This window comes from Cibotium barometz, chromosome 24 (assembly GCF_041138505.1).
Source record: "Cibotium barometz isolate CiBa-2024 chromosome 24, ASM4113850v1, whole genome shotgun sequence".
Lineage (NCBI taxonomy): Eukaryota > Viridiplantae > Streptophyta > Polypodiopsida > Cyatheales > Cibotiaceae > Cibotium > Cibotium barometz.
The window spans coordinates 297,559-317,263 of NC_141069.1; the positions used below are offsets into that span (position 1 = coordinate 297,559).

A 19,705-nucleotide genomic window follows, 5' to 3' on the forward strand; every position below is an offset into this window, starting at 1 on the left:
TGATGCGGAAGGGGAAACCAAGGAGCTCTTCTCTATGATGGGCATTGAAGCCACGGACACAAAGGCATGGAGAGTGGGAAAGAAGAGAGAAGGTAGTGGCGAATCTTCTAAGGAGAGAGCACTTATCATTCGTTTCCCCTCCATGGAAGCGAAGAAGGACTTTTTGAAGAGACGTCCTACACTCAAGAAGACGGGAATATTTCTTGGAGATGACCTCACACTCTCGCAACTTGCCCACATGAAAGAAGTTATGCCCGAGATCAGGGCAGCCCGAGAGAAAGGGAAAGTGTTAGACTGAGGGCAAAGACGGGCAAATATCTCTACATTGCTATATGCTATTTTGCTCCTAGTACATCAGTGTATGCATCACCTAGCGGGCAGTCTCCCTTTTCTATTTTGGATGATGACATTTGGGAGTTCTCTAGGGATGGTGACATCATTCTCCTGGGGGACTTCAATGCCAGGACCGCCCATAACCAGACAGTATTTTATGATACCTCAGAGGAGATGTTGAAGGAGCTTGATGTAAGGGCTATGGGCCTATCTAGACTCTCACAGGATGAGGAACATACAATGTATGGGCGGTATTTGATAGACATGGGGACTACACATGGATTGGCCATCCTGAATGGCCTACAGAGATTCCCGACATCGGGCGGTTTCACTAGCTTTCCACATCAGCATGGTGCTAGTACAGTGGACTATGTTATGGCTCAGCCCAGTCTCATTCCCTCTTTTCAGGATTTTATGGTAGGCACTAGGCCAGTTGGAATAGCAGTGGATCATGCTATCTTGTCCTTCACTCTCACATTTCAGTTCAGCACGGCTCCATTGGGACAGGTATCCACACACACTCGTTATACCTTTACGAGGGAGACTGACACCGTGTACATGGATGAGATATACATACGCTTATGTGCCGAGGAGCCGGGACGGCCATTAGATGAGCTCACTCAAATATTGATAGAGACGCTTCATGCTGCAGCATCAGAGGCATATCCCCATAGTCAGCCTACACGGAGACGATCTGGGAACATGCCCCAGAACAGCTGATATGATGAGCAGTGAAGAGAGATGAGGATCAGATTACAGAGAGAGGTGCTCATGGGTGTTACCACTCACAGACAGTCACGGATTACCTTCCGGCACCTACTGCGACGGAAGAAGAGGGCTTATCTTGCTCAGTTAGAGAGGGATTTGTATCAGTTATTTATGAGTCAGGACTCAGGCGAGGCATGGAGACTATTCCATGAGCATTCACCATCACCAGCCATTACCTCCACAGAGATTTGGGGTGATTATGCAGCATCCCTGTACACAACACCAGGACAGCCGCCCTTGCCAGACCCATCGGAGCCATGCCCAGAGACATGTGCTTTCTTTACTGCTGAGATGGTAAGTAAAGCTATTGACAGGATGAGGACAAGGAGAGCATATGATCATGATGGTTTGGTAGTAGAGCACTTTATCCATGCCAGAGATATACTTGCACAGCTTATTGCTATGATGTTTAACCGAGCATGTGTGAGGGTTTTCCTGAGACTCGGAATATGTCCACGATTGTGCCTATCTTCAAGTCAGGGGATCCCATGCTTCCTGGGAATTATCGTACCATCATGATTGGTCACACATTGGCTAGATTATATGCATCTATTCTTGAGGAGGAGTTGAGTAGATGGGTAGAGAGAGAGGGCATACGTGCATCAGGGCAGGCAGGGTTGAGGAGAGGTTTCTCCACTCTTGACCATATCTTGACACTCAGAGCTATTATTGAGGAGGGCAGATTATATGGCAGGAGGATTTATTGTTGCTTTGTGGATTTCCGCAAAGCTTTTGACATAGTACCGAGAGCCAGACTGATGCGCAGACTACAGGAGATGGGAGTGCCCACAGAGCTGATTTGGGGAATCATGGCTTTATAGAGGACAGTTGTGGGGCAGGTACGTACTACTCAGGGTATATCTGAGATGGTTTACTCCACTATTGGGGTGAAACAGGGCTGCCCCCTTTCTCCCACCTTATTTGGGATGTACGTGGATGAGGTTTCGGACTATGTAGAACCGGAGGGTGACAGAGGAGCACAGCTAGCAGGGACATGGATTCCGCTGTTATTGTATGCTGATGATATTGTGCTGATCTCAGATTCTCCAGAGGGGATGCAGCATCATTTGGATGCATTGCACACGTTTGCATAGGACAGCGGATTGTCTATTAACCTTGGTAAAACCAAGGTGATGGTGTTCAACACCACAGCACATTGGGTTAGGAGGTCAGTACCCCCTTTACATATGGTCAGGAGACAGTTGCGTATACAGATGGATATACTTACCTTGGTGTGGTTTTTAGTGGCCCACTATTTTCCTTGAGGAGAGCAGCGGAGACCAGATTGACCAGAGCTTATGCAGCATTGGGGAGACTAGAGAGGATGTGTTTGCAGGTTCAGTTTCAGGAACCTCGAACAAAGCTCAGGCTCTTTGACACTTTGGTCACTTCAGCCATGTTGTATGGAGTGGAGATATGGGGACCCTCAGTGGATCACCACAGCCGAGCTGGTAGCACTGATGGATGGAGACGTATGGAGAGGCCCTTGGTTTCTATGATTTCCCGGATAATTAGGGCCAAGGCCTCCGTACCACATGATATTATCCGTGCAGAGATGGCTGCCCCCCCATTGGTAGTAGAGGCACTCACTCGATCAGTTCCTTTATACATAGCACTTGGGCTCTCCCTAGAGACAGATATGCTCACTTAGCCCTGGAGTCTTCACGACAGTTGGCATCACAGGGAGACGGATCATGTTGGTATGCACAGATGACAGCTTGGTTCCAACTGTATGGCTTTAGTATGGACAGGCTACCTCCATTTCAGTACTCCCTGGATGCACCCTGCCTCTCTCTCACGCGCGCAGAGATTACCAGACTTATCAGGCAAGACTTGATTCAGCTGGACACTAGGAGGACATGGATACAACCGACACACAAGCTTGGTACGAAGATGGCTTTCTATAGAGATCATCTTCTCCAGCTCACGCGGGATGGGTTTGTGATTAGACCCAGGTACATGGATACTCATCTTTCTCATGGGGTACGGTGTGCTATTGGTCAGATGCGCACATCCTCACACCAACTAGAGATTGAGACTGGCAGATTCAGAGGAGTACCAGCTCAGGCCAGGATTTGTCAGCTGCGCCAGATGGAGCCAGAGACAGAGTTACATTACATATGTCATTGTCCAGTATATTATGAGATACGAGGCCGTTTTCATTGCCTGTTTAGAGAGGGTTTCGGCCCACTTTCTAGAGTCATGAGATACCAGGATCAGAGATGCCTCGGATTATACTTGCTGGAGCTTTGTAGACATAGAGAGGGTCTCTTGAGAGGGAGGGGATCAGAGAGGGAGAGACACCTTCAAAGGCAGATTACAGACTTCTTTCGACCAGAGATTGAGCAGTCAGGCCAGCAGGCATTGCAGCTAGCCCCAGAGTATAGCCGCACCAGAGGTACATTGATTGATCGGGCTATAGTTCTGGGGCGGTCCAGGCGCCCCAAGATGAGAGGCCCATCTCGACACCGGCGGAGACTACAACAGAGGATCATGACCATACTAGCACGGCATTGGAGACGTCCAGTCAGAGTACTCACCATGGAGGACATTGAGGATATCCGCCATCGACCGATGAGAGACATCTTTGGATAGTGATGTGTATGATACTTACCTTTGTTGCTGGAGTTTTCCTCCCACATGTTATCCATTAGGAGCTCCTAGTACCGTACTTTTCCTCATAGTTGTTTCAGTTTCAGTTAGTTGTTTAGTTGTTTTTAGCTTTTCTCACACAGACATTGTATCAGATCCACCAATTGTTGTAACCTTTTTGGTCTCATAGGTCATTTTGGCCTTCTAGAGACGTTAATATATCATTTCATTTCTCTCTCTCTCTCTCTCTCTCTCTCTCTCTCTCTCTCTCTCTCTCTTCGCCGCCCACTAGCCCCCTTCTGTTTGCTGCACTGGCTGCCCTAGCCCCCTGCGCTGTTGTGTCTCTGTTCGCCCCCCACTAGCCCCCTTCCCTTCGCCGCCCACTAGCCCCTTGCGCTCCTCCTGTTCGCTACGCTGGATGCCCCCTGCACTGCTGTGTCTCTGTTCGCATCAATAGCACTACTCTTCCCTTTGCTGCGCTGGCTGCCCTAGCCCCCTGCGCTACTGTGTCTCTGTTCGCCGCCCACTAGCCCCCTTCCCTTCGCTGCGGTGTCTCTGTTCACTATGCTGGCCCGCCTCCCTCCCCGCTAGGCGTTGTGCCCCCAAGGCAGCAACATAACTCTCTCTCTCTCTCTCTCCTCCCTGCCTGTGGGAAGGACTGCAAGGAATGGCCCCGAGTCTCCAAGAGAAACTCGAGGCCCTCGAGACGACAATGAAGGCACTAATCAAGGAGAACAAGAAGACATCCGATTCCAACCTCAATGAGGTGGAGAACAAACTACACCGGCACATCATGGCTCTCGAAGCACGGGTCACGAACCTCGAACAAGAGAACGCGGCACTCAAGGAGGAGGTGAGTGCATTGAAAGTGGAAATGGTAGCCATCAAGAATACTGAGAAGGAAGAAGGGGAGATCAATGACAACACTCTCACAGCCATCAAAGAAGAGATCTCCAAGGAGATCACAAAGGACATGGAGGGAAAACTCGAAGCCAAGCAGTCAGGATGGGTTGAGGTGGTGAAGAAGAACATCCATAAAGAAGTGAGGGAGGAGACTCAAAGGGAAGAACACCAAATCATTCACACCACCATTGAGGAGGAGAAGATGAGGCATGCCCGCCGCCTCAACATTAGAGTCACAGGTATAGCCGAGACACCCGACTCCACTCCCGAGAAAGATGGACAGCTTCTACGCATGAAGCTCGGCTACAGGGAAGAGCACCCTCTCCCCTTCACCAAAGCATGGAGAGCCGGGAAAGACTCAACATGCAAGCGAGCCCTCATCCTACAGTTTGCAAGAGAGACGGACAGGGTCACCTTCATGAGGAAGAGAGTCATACTACGAGGTTTAGAGGGAGCTCCTATTTTCTTGGATGATGATCTCACGAGGATGCAGCTTGAGCATAGGAGAGCTTGCATGCCACGAGTCTTACACGCAAGGAGAGAAGGCAAGAAGGCCTTCTATCGAGATGATCGGGTCATCATTGATGGCCGGCCCATGGATTAACGGTTTGGGGCCTATGGGACACAGACCAGGTCACTGACAGAGATACACATGGCAGTATGGAACTGTAATGGTTCACTATGGGTGCAGCCTGGACGATTGGAGCATGTTATGGTGGAAGAGAGACATCATACTTCTGTGAGAGACACATCAGAGCCCAGAGAGAGGGCTACCTCGAGTAGAGGGATTCAAGTGGGAGTCAGCATACAGGAGGACCACACGCTAGGGTACCTCGAGAGGGTCGGGGGGAGTAGCAGTTCTATTCAGACGGGAGCTACAGGGGAGACTGAGAGTGGTAGCACAAGATCCAGAGGCCAGATACATGTGAATCAGCTTACAGCTCTCACAGGACAGGGTTATATACATAGCTCTATGTTACTTTTCTCCATCAAGATCCTCCTATGTCATTACAGAGGACATGCCACAGGAGGAGGAGACAGGAGCCTCGCCATACACTTGTCTGTCGGAGGAGATTATGCATTATTCTACACTAGCGGAAGTATTTCTTACGGGCGACTTCAATGCCCACACACAAAGCAGACAGTGTGAGGTGTATGACTATGATGACATGGAGATCCTCCACCCTGTGGATCCAGAAGAGATAGGGGCTAGTCGGGCATCAGAGGACACTGGACCAGAGAGAGGACATTATGGGGACCATTTACTAGAGTTGGGAGCCAGGCATCGTCTCGTTATTTATAACGGGATGCTACAGTGGCCGGGATCAGGAGGGCTAACATGCTTCCCACATGGGGGTCATACACGGACCGGAGGTACGGTGGTGGACTACGTTACGGGGTCTTTCGAGGCATCACAGCTTGTCACCTCATTCTCCATTCCACCTCGTCCTATTGGAGCAGATCATACATACTTGGCATTTTCACTGGCCGGATCACCAGTATCACCAGCCCCCCACATACCGACGCCACACACTACCATCTATTTCACACATGACATGGCAGACATATACACTGGCAGTGTAGAGGATGGGCTCCAAGATCCTCCTATGTCATTACAGACGACATGCAGATCCTCCACCCTGTGGATCCAGAGGAGATAGGGGCTAGTCGGGCATCAGAGGACACGGACCAGACAGAGGACATTATGGGGACCACTTGCTAGAGTTGGGAGCCAGGCATCGTCTCGTTATTTATAACAGGATGCTACAGTGGCCGGGATCAGGAGGGCTGACATGCTTCTCACATGGGGGTCATACACGGACCGAACGCACGGTGTATTATATGAGCCATCTATGCATTATATGAGCAGGTTTTTGGGCGAGTCAGATGCCCAGGAGGTATGTCCGAGACTATTGCTAGCACCATTGGTGTGAAGCAAGGATGCCCACTTTCCCCCACGCTATTTGGATTATACATTGATGAGGTGGCTGACTTCATTACACGGGGAGGCGGAGATGGAGTTGATTTAGCAAGGACCTCAGTATATATTATGCTTTATGCTGATAATATTGTATTAGTGTCTGAGTCTCCAGGAGGTCTAAGGCAGCATCTACATGCACTCGATGATTTCTGCACACAGAGGGGTCTTACTGTAAACCTTGGGAAAACCAAGGTTATGGTCTTTCATACATCGAAACAGGGCAAGAGTCAGCTAACATTCACTCTCGGAGGACGCCAGGTGGAGGTGGTGACATCATACGTGTACCTAGGGGTTACCTTCTCTGCAGCAGCCACGCGCTTCACCATGGGTTCAGCAACCAGAGCTAGATTGACACGGGGATATGCAGCATTGGCTATGCTAGAGAGACAGTGCCACCAGGCGCATTTTCAAGAGCCCCGGACAAAGGGGTGGCTATTTGACACATAAGTCACACCGGCACTTATGTATGGAGTAGCAGTATGGGCGCCAGGCCTTGCTACCCATTGGTGGACACACATAGAGAGACCACAGGCCCTCATGATGGCACGCATGATACGCAACAAACCGTCAGTACCTCATGACATTATCCGAGCAGAGTTTGCTGCGCCTCCTATCATGGTAGAGGCCATATTCCAGACTATATGCCTGCTAGACAGATTCAGAGAGATGCCACAGGACAGATTGTCATACAGACCTTTGAGGCATCTAGACAGCTAGCTGAGGCAGGAGACATGCACAGGTCACACATTGGTTCTCACAGCATGGCCTAGACATGGATCATCTACCACCATTCCAGTATGACAAGGATGCACCACATATCCATCTCTCTCATAGTGAGAGGAACAGAGTATTGAGACAGGACCTATGGCAGCTCTATACACGAGAGACATGGATATCGCCTACACAGCCTCTTCCACCGAAGATGCTATACTACAGAGATCACTTCATGAGTATCACTGATGATGGATTTATAGAGAGGCCTAGATACATGGAGGGCTTTTTACCACACGGCTCCCGAGTGGCTATTGGTCAGCTTAAGAGTTTCATCACATCGATTGGAGATCGAGACTGGCAGAGTAGCGCGGATCCCCTGAGAGGAGAGGATATGCAGATTGTGCAGAGAGGAGGTGGAGAGTGAGGAGCATTATGTATGCAGATGCAGAGCATATACAGCCATCAGAGAGAGATATCCCATTTTATTCAGAGAGCCACATTCCCTACGCCAGATCTTTGAGGCAGCAGACCAGTGCATACTGGGGAGATTCATTCTAGACATACAGCGTCACAGAGAGACATCATTACAAGCTTAGACAACTCCAGAGGGGGGACGACAGACACAGATTACTACATTTTTTCAGAGATCCACCCCACTCCCAGCCCCTACACAGCAGGGAATTACTCTCTAGAGAGCAGAGACACTCAGAGCCCACAGGAGACAGAGGACACCTGGCTTTCGGACACCATGCCTATACCAGAGAGAGATGACATAGATCAGAGCTCAGTTTCACAGAGAGGGTGCGGAGCGACTGGCTCGCTTCAGAGCAGACCCAAGCATGTTCTTCAGGGAGCTGTGGGCACCCCCTTCATTGATGTATACCATTTTATACCCCCAGTACGGTACAGGATGGAGCTAGCTAGGTTGCATATCATGATTGTATACTCCATGCATATAGCTTTGCATTCTCCTAGTCGTAGAGCTCCATCCCCTCCCCCACTCATTGTACTTATTGCACACCCAGATTCAGCTTTTTAGTTCAGTACTTTTTCATTTTGTTGGGATGACAGAGGATACCCCACATAGGTACACTCATTTGTCTCATAGGCCGAGTTCGGTCTTTTGGAAGACGTTAATAAAATCTTTCTTTCTTTCTTTCTCCCTCTCTCCCGCACACGCTCAAGTCTCTGTCTCTTTCCCTCCCGCAAAATTGAAACTAAAGGTTGTATAGTATTAGTAAGTTCTTTAATGTTCATTGATCAGATTCTCTCCCCAAAATCTCTCCACAGTGCACACTCCACCATTCACTCTTCATGATTCTAGATTCTTGATTCGCTCCCCATGATTCTTGGTCAGTTAATTGGCATCTTCTTAGCTACTTGCAAAAGTAGAGATTCCCTAATAACTAAGTTGCTTTTACAATAATGAAAGTAACCTTAGACTATAGGACCCTTACACACATTAAGACTAGGGATATTCAGTGTATAATCCCAATAGTGGAGGAGTAGAGTGTAACTATTTGGTTCTCCTAGCTCTATTTCACATGATGAAACCCATGCCCGAACACCAGACAGGTGGAAGAAGCCATGGGAAAAGAGTCCATAAGATTTAATTAAGAAAAAGCACCATTCTTATATACCTAGATGAATCCAGGAATATGCCCAAATTCACCTTTTAGGAAGGTGCATGTTATATACTCATGGTAGTCAACCCACAAGACTATATAACTATCAACTCCATTATGCATAGTATGGACTAGACACTACAACATTCCCACTAATGTCATCAGTGCCCAATAGTGGGTGTAGAACTTCGTATCAAGATATGCTCTCACACACGCACTCCACACACACACACACACACACACACACATAAGAGCATATATTCACACAAAGCCCTTCGTACTGAGTTTGTGTCAAACCTCCGGAGATGCAGGGCAGACTCAGCCATAATGAAGCCTTGCACTAAGGGAAGTAGCAAATAGAAAGAATTAGTATAGCAAATAAGTAGTTGATAGAGCAAACACACCGCTAAAGATAGAAAGAATATGCACAATATCAACTGGCTGCAACTCGGACGAAAACTTCACAATGTGAAATCTACATGTCTGCTAATACAGCTGAATTATATACCTAGATGAATCCACAAACATGCCCAAATTAACCTTTTACGAACGTGCATGTTATATACTCATGGTAGTCAACCCACAAGACTATATAACTATCAACTCCATTATGCATAGTATGGACTACATACTGCGACATCCCCACTAACGTCATCAATGCCCAATAATGGGTGTAGAACTCTGTATCAAGATATGCTCTCACACACGCACTCCACACACGCACACACACGCACACACACATAAGACCATATATTCACACAAAGCCCTTCATACTGAGTTTCTGTCAAACCTCCGGAGATGCAGGGCAGACTCAGCCATAATGAAGCCTAGAGCTAAGGGAAGTAGCAAATAGGAAGTACAGCAAATAAGTAGTTGATAGGGCAAATGCACCGCTAGAGATAGAGAGAATAAGCACAATATCAACTGGCCGTAACTCGGACCAAAACTTCACAATGAGAAATCTGCATGTCCGCTAACACAGCTGAATTATATACCTAGATGAATCCAGGAACATGCCCAAATTCACCTTTTAGGAACGTGCATGTTATATAACCATGGTAGCCAACCCACAAGACTATATAACTATCAACTCCATTATGCATAGTATGGACTAGATACTACGACATCCCCACTAACGTCATCAGTGCCCGATAGTGGGTGTAGAACTCTATATCAAGATATGCTCTCACACACGCACTCCACAAACACATACACACACACAAGAGCATGTCACGATTGTGACTTAGTTCATTATACACAGTCTCCTCATGGTTACAGATATTGAAGTGACATGATTACAGAGGACCCCTACACTTGGATGGTCACGACTATTCGCTCTAGAGACATGCCTCTTCATCAAGAGCCACACTCCTTCGACGACTGGTCACACCCCTTCGCTCTAGGGTTGCAACTCTTCACCCAATGGTTGCAGCTATTCGTCCAAAGGATGTGTCTCTTCGCCTAGAGTCATGACTATTGGTCATGAGATGTGTCTTTTCATTCGTGTCTCTTGAACTCCTATATAAGGAGCCTGTTGTATCACAATTTCAATCAATCAATCAAACATCTGTGTTCAAGTCTACTTTCAGTTTCAGTCTTAAATACACAAATAGTGGATGAAATAATAAGTAATAACAGTAATCCTCACAGTGGTATCAGAGCAAAATTTTTTCTCGGGCCTACGGTTGTGAGCCTCTCACCCTCTCCGCTCTAGTCCCCTACCCGGCGTTGTATGGAAGCAGAAGAAAGATGGAACCTACATCTACGAGCATGAGGTAACCTAAACCTTCTTTCTCAATTCACATATAGAAGACAGATGCACAGATGCGTGTGTGGCGTACCCGGTGAGTGTGCAGCGATTTCCTACTGATAGCCCTTCGTGTGCCTCTTCATCGGGTTGTGCCCTTTTGTGTATGGGTTCGCATCCCTTCACACGAACGGTGGCACCAAGAGATGGCACCTCTTCGCATGACTCCTGGAGAGTAGGGCACCAACTCGCCTTCAAGCGCATGGCTCGCCCCGCCACCCACCAGCTCAAGTTGTGAGCCACCCTAATATATTCAGCGACTGCTGGTGGCACACTGTTCGAAGCGATTCAGTCGGCGATTCAGCACTGTTCGAAGCGATTCAGTCGGCGATTCAATCCTTCGAAGCATCACCTTCGCACCTCCAATCGGCGACGGCCTTCGAAGCGTCAACTTTTCAACAAAAAAAAAAACGTAACGTTTTCACATTAACAAAAAGCCTTATGATTTAAGGCTTATACACTTAAGCCTTTTTTTTAATACACGTGGCTTCCATCAGCCACGTAAGCAGTCGGGCGCCAGCACCCCACGGCCGCCAGCGCAAGGAAACTTGCCGCCGCCGACCAGCGCAAGAACACCCACCAGCCGACCAACGCATTTTTAAAAATATAAAAATATAAAAGAGCGAATGGGGCCAGCGCAACGAATTCATCCGCCGGCCAGCCCATTCGCTTCTCTCGCACGCTGTTCCACACAAGGTGCGCTCCTCTCCCACGCGACTTCTCTCCACTCTGGCACATACTCCCCTTCTCAACCAGGTGTCCAATGGAACCCAACAACAATCAGCCCGTGCCTTACATCTCATACATAGATGAGGTCCCGAAGGCCATATTGCCCGAAAATCCTCGCGAGACACCCCCACCGGAGCCCGCCCCATTACCCGAACCTGTTGTTTGCAGAACCTGTTCCGGCTCCAGTTCATGTACCAGGTCCCCTGGACTTTTTATTATACGTCAGTCACCACCGCCACGCCACTCAGTTCCAGGCGTGGGTGATCTGGCATATTTACTTGACGTGTCCAACACACCATCTTGCTCATTACGAGTTTATTTTGGGACGGTACCCACATCTTGTATATTTCCTGGACGAGTGCCGTGTGGATGTAGTGAACCGGATCATCTCGCTCCAGCCCTTGGTTCGAGTATACAGCGAGCTCATTGTGCCAGATTACACTCCCTTAACCCCTGCAGAGACACCTCCTCTCGACGAGGTGGAAGACTTCGAGCCTTCGGAGATAGGCTCCAATTTCTTAGCAGAATTGGGAGACGATTCACTGTCACTCTCTCCTCCAGCAGTACCACATATTTCACCAGCTTCTCCGCGCTACTCCCTCTAGCAGATCCAACATGCCATCTATCTCAGAGGAAGAGGGCCAGCAACAAGACGAACAAATGCAGGCCATTACATTATTACGCGAGCAGATGGAGACACTTCAGCAGACTTTTTCGACAAGTCTCTCTACCATCAGCAGACGGCTCGACCAGTTGCAGCGGCCCCATCTAGCGCGCACACCAGCCAGTGATCCACAACCATCTTCTTCAGAGACTTCGGTAGCAGAAAATGAAGATGAACCAGATCCAACTGCCGAGGTAAACAATACAGAACTCCAACTTCTTTATAAAATATTTAATGCTGCACAAAAAAAAGAAACTCAATGTCAAACTGCCTGCCCCTTATAATGGTCGCCGCGACAAGCGCGTGCTTGACCAATGGATATTCAAAATGGAGGTATATTTGACCAATACCAATTTGGTCGAAAGCAAGAAGGTGGCTTTAGCTAGTTCCCTACTCAAGGATACAGCACTTCTATGGTGGCAACGACGTGTTGCAAATGGTAAACACACTCCTACTTGGGATAAATTCCGGCGCGCCCTCCGCAAGGCCTTTGAACCTGCCAGTGCGGACTACCATGCCCGGTCTGCTCTCCGCTGCCTGAGGCAAACAGGATCCTCAGCCGCATATATCACAGAGTTCCAACGTTTAACTCTGGAAATTGAGAGCCTCAGCCCCGCTGACAAGCTACACAGCTTCATCGATGGGCTTGAACCTAACTTACAAGAAGATGTGCAGAAGTTTAACCCTCTCACCATAGATGCTGCCATTGCCTACGTAGAGCGCCTTGGAGATCTACGACGACAACCCAAGACATCCTTCTTTGGCAATCGGTCCTCAAACAGTGCTCGTTTCTCCCAGCCTAATCGCAGAGGAAATTTATCTCAACCTGCGTCTCAATATTCCCAATCCTCTGGTCAGCAATCTACTCGGCAACAGCCCTTTCGGCCTAGATTTTCAGATCAGGCAGCAGCCTCACAAACAGGATCCTCTTCCAACAACAACAATCGGAATCGAGGACGCAACTGGCAAGATCGCCGACCCAACAATCGCCGCAATTTTTGCCGCGATACCTCAGCAGGTCAGTAAGCCTCTACATCGGCACCTTCAACCTCTCAAGCCAACCCTCCAGGTCTTTGCACAATTTGTAATGGACCACATAGGTGGTATGAGTGCCCAAAGCGTAATTCTCGCCAGAATTCCAACATGGAATGTTTTCCAGAAGGTGAACATGGACATCATCATCCTTCTACGCCAGAAAAAGGCAAGCAGGTGGTTCATGCAGTGCGAGTGTCTAAAGTTGTCAGTACTTTAATGCTGAATGCCCACAACCATACTTCAGTGCCTGTTAACCTTTCCAATCAAGTTTTGAGCTTATTGGGATTTATTGGCCAGCATCCTATCAATGTTCTTGTTGATAGTGGATGCTCGACTAATTTTGTGGGAACGACTCTCGTCAGCAAGTTGCGATTACCTACTCAGCAGAGTGCGGAAGTTTTCCAAGTGGAACTTGCAGATGGTTCTTTCTTGCATTGCAGTAAACGGATTCAGCAGTTGCATTTTCAGATTCAGGACTATCAAGATCAGCTGAATTTCTCTATTATGCCTTTGTCACACTATGACATGATCCTTGGACAGTCTTGGTTATATGAGTATGATCCTTTGATCAGCTTTCGAGATCATTCCATTCGACTTTATCATAATCATCGAGAAATGGAATTACGAGGTCTGTTTAATTCTAAGCCGATTACTGTGGTTTCTGCTATGCAAGTCAAACGCTTAGTGCGTAAACGCGACAGCACTTCTGCCTTAGTTATGTTGCGAGAAGCAGAAGACAATACAGTTGACCAATCGAAATCCTCGCCATCAGATATTTCTTATTTCCAGTAGCCCTTCTTTCAACCTTATAAGGATTTATTTCCTGACGAGCTGCCAACGACATTGCCTCCTCGACGTTCTGTAGATCATATGATTGATCTAATTCTTGGACAACCCCCGCCAGTTCGAGCTCCTTATCGAGTTTCTTATTCAGAATCTCAAGAAATTCAGAGACAATTGGCAGAGTTGTTGGATAAAGGTCATATACGTCCAAGCAAAAGTCCTTTTGGTGCTCCAGTTTTATTGGTCAAGAAGAAGGATGGATCTATGCGACTTTGCATTGATTATCGTGCCCTTAATAAGCAGACAATCAAGAATAAGTTTCCCTTGCCTCGCATCGATGAGCTCTTTGATCAGTTGCTTGGTGCGAAGGTATTTTCAAAGATTGATATGAAGTCAGGCTATCATCAAATCAGGATTCGAATTGGAGACAAGTATAAGACAGCTTTCAGAACAAAGTATGGACATTATGAATTTTTGGTCATTCCTTTTGGGTTAACCAATGCCCCAGCTACTTTCATGACTTTGATGAATGACATCTTTGGTCCTTACTTGGATAAGTTTGTCATCGTTTATCTGGATGACATTTTGGTCTTCAGTAAGACTTTAGCAGATCACAAGCAGCATTTGCAGATTGTCTTCGACGTACTCCGTACGAATGTCTTGTACATCAACAAGAAGAAGAGTCAGTTTTTCAAAGATCATGTGGAATATCTTGGACACATCATCTCTGGACATGGTATTGCAGTTGATCCTAAGAAGATAAAGGTCATTGTTGATTGGCCTTTGCCACTTACAATTTCAGATGTGCGATCTTTCTTGGGATTAGCAAATTTTTACCACACCAAGGTTCACAAGTTCTCAGATATTGCTGCTCCTTTGACGGCCCTTACAAAGTTAGATAAATTGCAATGGTCACTTGAAGCTGAAAAGTCCTTTAATGATCTTAAGCATGCGTTGACAACTACGCCTGTTTTGGCTATTGCGGATCCAACTCAGCCATTTGACGTCATGACTGATGCTTCGGATAAAGCATCTGGAGGCATTCTTATGCAGAATGATCGTGTTATTGCTTTTGATAGTCATAAATTTTCGGCGATTCAAATGCGATATCCCGTTTATGACAAGGAATTTTTGGCAATTGTTCATGCTTATAGAACGTGGAAGCATTATCTTCTTGGTGCAGATTCAGTGGTTAAGACAGATCATCAGTCTTTGACTTACATCTTTACTCAGCCAGTGATGAATCCTCGTCAAGGACGATGGGTTGAATTTTTGGCGAATTTTCACATGGCGATACTCTATGTTCCTGGATTACAGAATGTGGTAGCAGATGCTTTGAGCCGCATGCCTCGAGCTACGAACTTTGCTATCTCAAATGTGCAGATGGAGATTCCTGCATGTTTTAAGCATGAGTATTTGACAGATAGAGACTTTGGAGATGTCTTTCGAGCTCTCAAATCTCTTCATCCTACTGTTGCAGAAATGAATATGTTTGTCGCATATACAATTGCAGATGATTTACTTTATTACTTAGATCGCATTTGTGTTCCTCACAATGCATCTTTGCGGAAACTCCTTATTCAAGAGCATCATGAAGTACCCTTTGCAGCTCATCCTAGAATTAACAAGACATATCGTCTGTTATCAGCAACATACTTTTGGCCTCAGATGCAACAGGATGCTATTAAGTTTGTTAAAGCTTGTCACTCTTGTCAAATTATGAAAGCTTCACGACAACTTCCTCAAGGATTGCTTCAGCCTTTGCCAGTTCCTCAGGAAAGATGGGAAAGCATAAGCATGGATTTCATCACCACTTTGCCGCGTTCGCAGAAAGGCAATGCTCAAATTTTAGTAGTGGTTGATCGGTTTTCCAAAATGGCACATTTTATTCCTTGCAAGAAGACAGTTTCTGCTCCAGATCTTGCAGCGTTGTTCGTACAGCATATTTTCAGAATTCATGGGTTGCCAAGATCTATTGTTTCTGACAGAGATCCAAAGTTTACTGGACATTTTTGGACTTCCTTATTCAAATCTCTTGGTACGAATCTGTTGTTCAGTTGTGCTTATCATCCTCAGACAGATGGACAGACAGAACGGGTAAATCAAATTTTGGAAGAAATGCTTAGACATTATATTCAGACAAGATTAGCTTCTTGGGAAGAATATTTGCCTCTTGTGGAGTTTGCTTACAACAATTCTCCGCATTCAGTCACTGGAATGACTCCTTTTCAAGCAGCATATGGTCACACTCCGCTTGTGCCTACAAACTTTGTTCTTCAACACAAGGTGGCATTAGCAGATCAGTTAATTCAAGAAATGCAAGATATTCTTGTGCAAGTTCGAGACAGACTGGTTCATGTTCAGCAGAAATATCAGAAGTATGCGAATAAGCACAGAAGGCATACTAAGTTTCAAGAAGGTGACTTGGTTTTGCTTTATGTTGCACCGCATCGATATAAGACAGTAAAGTCAGTCTTTCCGAAGTTGCGACCGCGTTTCTATGGTCCATTTAAAGTTATAAAGAAGATTTCAGTTGTCAGTTATAAGTTGGATCTTCCACCATCTTGGGGAAAAATTCATCCGACATTTCACATCTCTTGGCTCAAGGAATACTTACAAGGAGATTCATCAATTCCGGAGTTATCTTCTTATGTTCCTGAGATTGAAGATGATCATATTATTCTTGTTCCTGAGAAGATTCTTGACGTTCGTCAGAAAGAAACAAGACGGAAGATTACTACAGAATTTCTTGTTAAGTGGATGGACTTGGATGAGTCAGATTCTACTTGGTAGACAGATGAAGAAATGCAACAATATCCTCAACTCCTCCAAGAATTCTTTGGCAGACGATCGACTCTCATTTAATCACATGGGTTTTATTTTAAATGGGAGGGAATGTCACGATTGTGACTTAGTTCATTATACACAGTCTCCTCATGGTTACAGATATTGAAGTGACATGATTACAGAGGACCCCTACACTTGGATGGTCACGACTATTCGCTCTAGAGACATGCCTCTTCATCAAGAGCCACACTCCTTCGACGACTGGTCACACCCCTTCGCTCTAGGGTTGCAACTCTTCACCCAATGGTTGCAGCTATTCGTCCAAAGGATGTGTCTCTTCGCCTAGAGTCATGACTATTGGTCATGAGATGTGTCTTTTCATTCGTGTCTCTTGAACTCCTATATAAGGAGCCTGTTGTATCACAATTTCAATCAATCAATCAAACATCTGTGTTCAAGTCTACTTTCAGTTTCAGTCTTAAATACACAAATAGTGGATGAAATAATAAGTAATAACAGTAATCCTCACAGAGCATATATTCACACAAAGCCCTTCGTACTGAGTTTCTGTTAAACCTCCGGAGATGCAGAGCAGACTTAGCCATAATGAAGCCTAGCACTAAGGGAAGTAGCAAATAGAAAGAATTAGTGCAGCAAATAAGTAGTTGATAGGGCAAATGCACCACTGAAGATAGAAAGAATAAGCACAATACCAACTGGCCGCAACTCGGACGAAAACTTCACAATGTGAACTCTGCATGTCCGCTAATACGGCTAAATTATATACCTAGATGAATCCAGGAACATGCCCACATTCACCTTTTAGGAACGTGCATGTTATATATATACTCATGGTAGTCAACCCACAAGACTATATAACTATCAACTCCATTATGCATAGTATGGACTAGATACTACGACATCCCCACTAACGTCATCAATGCCCAATAGTGGGTGTAGAACACTGTATCAAGATATGCTCTCACACGCACTCCACACACACACACACACACACACACACACATAAGACCATATATTCACACAAAGCCCTTCGTATTGAGTTTCTGTCAAACCTCCGAAGATGCAGGGCAGACTCAGCCATAATGAAGCCTTGCACTAAAAGAAGTAGCAAATAGAAAGAATTAGTATAGCAAATAAGTAGTTGATAGGGCAAATGCACCGCTAAAGATAGAAAGAATAAGCACAATATCAACTAGCTGCAACTCAGACAAAAACTTCACAATGTGAAATCTGCATGTCTGCTAATACGGCTGAATTATATACCTACATCATCAATCCAAGAACATGCCCAAATTCACCTTTTAGGAACGTGCATGTTATATACTCATGGTAGTCAGCCCACAAGACTATATAACTATCAACTCCAGTATGCATAGTATGGACTACATACTACGGCATCCCCACTAACGTCATCAGTGCCCAATAGTGAGTGTAGAACTCTGTGTCAAGATATGCTCTCACACACGCACTCCACACACACAAACACACATAAGACCATATATTCACACACAGCCCTTCGTACTGAGTTTCTGTCAAACCTCCGGAGATGCAAGGCAGACTCAACCACAATGAAGCCTAGCACTAAGGGAATTGGCAAATAGAAAGAATTAGTACAACAAATAAGTAGTTGATAGGGCAAATGCACCACTAAAGATAGAAAGAATCAGCACAACGCACCATTCTTAGTCAAAAAAACTGGAAAAAGTAAAAAGACAAACAAGGTTGACCGCAATCCAAGGGCACCATGGAAAAGAGGAGACTCAGCCGGACCAAAAAGCTAAAAGGCGCTTTCTCAAAAAGCAGCTCTAAGGCCAAAAAGCAAGGTCTTAAAGCCAGAAACGCAAAGCACCAAAAGTTGAGTATTATTTTATTAATAAAAGTAAAAACAGCAAAAAGCAAAGGTAAAAAGCAAAAAGCAAAGAATAAAAAGGCAAAGCAAAAGCATGGAACCTTTTGGGGAAAAAAAAAGCAGAGCCCTTTTCAAGTATAAAAAGAGTTGAACCTCTCTTGTAGTATCATGAAGAAGTTCGTAGAGTGTGTGTGGGCATCATTATGATTATGGAGAGCTTCTTCTTTGCCATCAACACCACCTCCAACTTGCTTTTCAAATGTACGGTTAGCCTTAGACTTCTATGGGCATATGCATGGGCGATATGGACGTGTGTACGGAGCTGTATAAACAAAAATCACAAAAACCCTAAAATTGCTCCAAAAACCCTAAAAACTGTTTTTTGGATGTTTTCATCGCCCAAAAACCATTAAAATAGGTTTTATATCAGTTTTCTTGCCAAAAAGAGCTTTTTCATGGTTTTCTTCGCCGACAAGGTTGTAGGAGTTGTGGAGATTACTCATGCGAACTTGGACTACTTGAACTTGGATATGAACTTGGACATAGAGCTTGGATATGAAACATAGAGCTTGGACATAGAGCTTGGGCATGGAACTTGAACATGAACATGGAACTTAGACATATAGCTTGGACATGAATCTAGACTTGGTTTTGGATTTAATTTGGACTTGGAACTTGGACTTGGATTCATTGGATTTGGATTTGGATTTGGATATTGGATTTGGTACTAGCCCGTTGAGAGATACTTATCGGTCATCCCCGTGGTGTGCACGGCATCATAGATCTCGTGTCTTGACATCATCTTGGATATCCTACATCGGCATATCTGTCTGTTTTGTATTCATTGATTGTATTGATCTTGGCCAGCGTGCCCATGGATTGTTCCTGGATAAAATCCTGAAAGGGGGCGGGGCTTGTTCCTCGTCCAATGTGGTGTACTGTGCAAGATCCCTATCCCCCCCCCCCCCCCCCCCCCCCCCCCCCCAGCATTGCCCCACTGAACAGTTGGTATGATGATGAGTGTCGTGAGACACAGGCACAACTACAGTGTGAGATTGCCATTGGGACACACACACATAGACAAGCCAAGATGATCTTTCGGCACCTTGTGCGG

The 19,705-nt window shown here is 46.0% G+C and overlaps 1 protein-coding gene and 1 pseudogene across 6 annotated transcripts in view; one reads left to right on the forward strand and one right to left on the reverse strand.

Annotated features, from left to right (window-relative positions):
* Window positions 1-19,705, reverse strand: part of LOC147624773 (uncharacterized) — a 161,923-nt gene that overhangs the window by 17,675 nt on the left and 124,543 nt on the right. The window lies entirely within an intron of this gene.
* Window positions 12,068-13,943, forward strand: LOC147624774 (uncharacterized; annotated as a pseudogene).